Consider the following 4,580-nt stretch of genomic DNA (forward strand, 5'->3'; position numbering starts at 1 on the left):
CTTGGACATTCTGGTGGAGGGGGTGGTGCTGTCTTTTCCCTTCTTGCCACAAAACTTGTAAGGGCTCTTGCAAGGTCAAAGAAAATAGCCTGAAGTTAATGTCCGTGTATTTGTTCAGAGTATTTAGCTCAAAGAAGGCATGTGCCTGCTGGGTAAGGAAGTGGACACTCCTCCATAATGAGAACATACTGGTGGCATCTCTGCTACCTCTTACCCCAAACACAACTCATGGTGATTAACCTTGCAGCGAGAAAGGCAGCTGAGTAGAGAGCTTAAGTGAATGCTGGCAGGAGACTTTTAAACTAAAGCATAGGTGGAACATATTCTAGAATAAATGGAGTAGTGGATTTGCAGAGGTTGAGGGTAAAATTAGGCAACAGGTCACAGACGGCACTGTTTTCTCAATTCTTTTTGTGCAGTGCTGGGGGGTGTCAGCTGGGGATCCCCCGATAATGTCTGCTCATACAGGAGCCAGCGTGGGGTGGTGAATATCTGAGCTAACTGTAATTAGCGTTTGTTCTGCAAAGCTGTGTGATGGTTTAGTTTCTCATAAGCTGCACTTGGAGACTTGAAGACAGAGTCGTAGTTCCACCAGTAGAATGTTCTCTGCTTGAGAGTGGGGGATGAGGCACCTAGATGATTACAGCAGCCTCCTAGCTGGTCTTCCTGTCTCCTGACCTTGCCCCTCAAAATTCTTTGATACAAGAGCCGAAATGATTGCTTAAGAGAGTGAGTCAAATCATGTTTTGTCTACTCAGAACACTTCTATGGCACCCTCAGAGTAAAAATCAGAGTACCATGGCCTCCAAGGTCTTTATGATTTGTACTTCCTGTCCTGCTACTTTTCTGACTTCATCTTCTCTTACTTGTCTCCTCATTCACAGGGTTCCAGCCATCCTAACCTCCTTAAATGCTAGTCACACTCCTACCCCTTGACCTTTGCACTTGATAGTCTCTTTGCTTAAAATACTCTTTCCCTGAATTTTTGGAAGAGCTCACTCCCTCTTCTCTTTCAAATCTTTGCCTGAATGTCATCTTTATGGTAGGCTTTCCTTGATTACCTATTTAAAATGACACCCGACATTCCCTCTTCCTTTCCCTGTTTTACTTTTCTGTTTTCCCTATTTACTTCTAATTAGTTAATAAGCTCCATGACAGCAGGTGCTCTCCCCTCCTTTTTTCCTCTGCTTTTTGTTCTTTTCCCTAGAGCCTAGAATAATGGGTGGTCATCAATAACTAGCTCCTTGTGGAATAAATGAAAGAACATGCAGAATATTCCCCAAATTATATAATTTCTTGGTGTCAGTAACACTGGGGACCAGGCACTGACTGAGTGGTCCACATTCAGAAAGTGCAGAGCTATCCTGACTGGTGACTTGCTTGTTTGGTTGATGCCACAGGAAGTACAGTCATACAGGCTCCGCCTCCTGGCAATAGTAATGGTGGGTGAAAGGGAGTTAGGAGTTGGAGGTGGGCCATTTGTTATGCTTCTAGCATCAGGATGAATTATTTGAGTTCCGTGGGCAACACCCCTGTAAGCCCTTCGGGACTAAAAGTATAAAGCATCATGGTACTAGGGTGAGCATTTATGGTGTTTGCTGCTCTGCACTCATTACTCTGATTTGCTTTGAGGGGCCAACTTCTCCTTTTCTCTCAGTCTTCTGTGCTCAAGTTTTGTGGGTGTCCTATAGCAGAGGTTGGCAAACTACCACCCATGGGCCAAATCCTGCATGCCACCCATTAAGTTTGAGCTAAGAAAGTTTTTCACATCATTAAATGGCTGTCAAAAAAGAGAAGAATATTTTATGATATGTGAAAATCATACAAAATTCCAATTTCATTGTCCATAAATAAGGTTTTATGGTAATACTGCCATGTTCATTCATTTATATATGGCTGCTTTTATGCTACAATAGCAGAGTAGTTGTGAGTAGCTGTGACAGAGATCATGGGTCCTGCAACGTCAAAAAGGTTTACTCTCTGACTCTTCACAGAAAAAGTTAGTTGAGCCTAAGCTAGACCATCAGTGTATGATTTTTTCCCCATGATTGCAGTGTCTACATCAGCACAAAACCCAGGATTAAATATCTGAACCCTTGTTTGGGCTATTGAGGAAGCTGATTACCCGCTCTGCTGCCTCAGGAGAGAAATGGAAGTTGTCAGGAACCATCAAGCAAGCCCCTGAGGATGATGTCCTAATCTGGTTTGTCTGAAACTGTTCTAGCTCTAGAATTTTCACCTATGTGATTCAATATATTCTTTTTAGTCTTAAATGAGCCAGAATTGGTTTTTGTTGTTTATTGCCAAAGAACCTTAACTGATAATGTCACTTGTATTTCTTATTTTTGTTTTAAGACCATTTTGTTATTATTTGGTGCATAGATATTCATGACTATCAGATCTATATTGTGTATCGTAGGCATTGTTCTAAAGTGCCACTCTTTGCCATATTTGGTACTTTTTGACTTGTGTTCAGCACTGTCTCCTACTGCTATGATGACCTTGCTTTCTTTGGGTTTGTATCTTCCAGTTAAATCTCTGTTGATTCTTCTGTTTCCAATTTTACTGTGTCACTTTGTTTCAGACTTTGTTTTTTCAGCACACCAAGTTTATTATGTGATCCTATCTGAGTCTTTTTCTTTCTTTTAACCTTTGCTTTTATGTTTTCTAAAGGATGTATATTCTTTGGTTTCTGGTGGGTCTTTTTATACCATAAAATAGTATACACAGAGCATTATTTAGATTGTACACGAATTGTGTACGTTTATCAGTTCATCCCCCTGGCCCTTTATGTTCTCTCACACCAGCCCTCCTACTGGATGACCCTTTGTACATTGTCGTGGTCAATTAAGTCCATGGCCTGACCTGTGACCACCATCACCCCAGTAGTTCAATCTTAGCTCTACATTCAAATGGATTCATTACTCACTACCTTTACTCTTGCCACAGCTTCTTCTTCTTTTTATTGATTGGCTAAAGTTGGTGTCTTTCTCCTTTCTTTCTTTCTTTTTCTTTCTTTCTGTGTGCAAACATCACCACCATCATTTCTTAAAGTTAGTTTCTTTAAGAAGTATTCAAGGGCCATATTTCTTAATGCATCCATGTTTGTGATGTCTGCTGGGTCCCTTTGTGCCTGGACAATCCTTTGACTATACACATATCTGGAGTGCAAGATCTCTTCCCCAAGGACCCGACATTTTCCCACCATCTTTTGGCATTATAATTTGGCTTGGGGAAAGTTGAAGTTTACTTGATTTACACTTCTCATAGATTTCTTTCTTTATGTTTGAAGTTTAACATCTTTACCAGGAAAGAGACTTTATCAGTTTTATCAGTTGCGTTCATTTTTTTTTAAAGATTTTATTTATTTATTTGACAGACAGAGATCACAAGTAGGCAGAGAGGCAGGCAGAGAGAGAGGGGGGAAGCAGGCTCCCTGCTGAGCAGAGAGCCCAATGCAGGGCTCAATCCCATGACCTGTGATCATGACCTGAGCCGAAGGCAGAGGTTTTAACCCACTGAGCCACCCAGGCCTCCCAGTTGCATTCATTTTTACTGAAACATACTATTACCTTTGAATTGGTGGATTCAAGTATTTATTGAAAAAATGATTTTTGAGTTATAGTTTGAATACTTTTTTGTGTCTTATTGTTTTCTCCTTCAGAAACATCAAATAAGTGTATATTTGAATTCTTTTGTCTTCTATCATTTCAATATACTCTCTAATCCTTTTTTACTTTTCGGTTTGGCTCATGCTCTCAAGCTTGCCCTCCATGAACTGGATTTTGTTTTCTCGACTTTCCTTTCTGTTCCTTCCTAATGTGACTTTCATTTTTGTGATGGCCTTCTTTTTCCTTTCCACCACCCCCACCCTACTGGAGTATTTTTAGAGGCCATTGTTTGATTAAGTTCACTGTTACCCAAGAGGACTGTTTAAAGTCTTCACCAGCTTCATGGCAATATATTTGAGGTGTGTGTTGTGGGTTTAGGTCTATTTTTTTGGTCATATGTCTTTCCTATTTTTTTTCTCAGAGTGTTATTGCTTCAACCCCATGCTTGTTCCTTTTAAAAATTATGACCAATCTATGAATGAGGAAGATTCTTCTTCTCAGCAATTAATTGAGCTATAGAGTGGTACTACTTTTACCTCAGTATGTCTCTGATTATTTACAGTGGTTTAAATGCATTCTTAGCAGGAAAATCCTTTCATTGAATGAGTTCTAAATTTACTTTCCTCATTAAAAGAAGAAGCTGGTGGGACGCCTGGGTGGCTCAGTTGGTTAAGCAGCTGCCTTCGGCTCAGGTCATGATCCTAGCATCCTGGGATCGAGTCCCACATCGGGCTCCTTGCTCAGCAGGGAGCCTGCTTCTCCCTCTGCCTCTGCCTGCCACTCTGTCTGCCTGTGCTCGCTCTCTCTCCCTCTCTCTCTCTGACAAATAAATAAATAAAAAATTAAAAAAAAAAAAAGAAGCTGGAGAGAACCTTGGTTTATGGTTTAGTTTTTAGTTTAATTTCTTTTGTTCAGAATAGAGCTGTCCTGGCTTCAATGGTTATGAAATAGAACCTCATACGAAGTAGA

This window comes from Lutra lutra, chromosome 6, assembly GCF_902655055.1.
Source record: "Lutra lutra chromosome 6, mLutLut1.2, whole genome shotgun sequence".
Classification (NCBI taxonomy): Eukaryota; Metazoa; Chordata; class Mammalia; order Carnivora; family Mustelidae; genus Lutra; species Lutra lutra.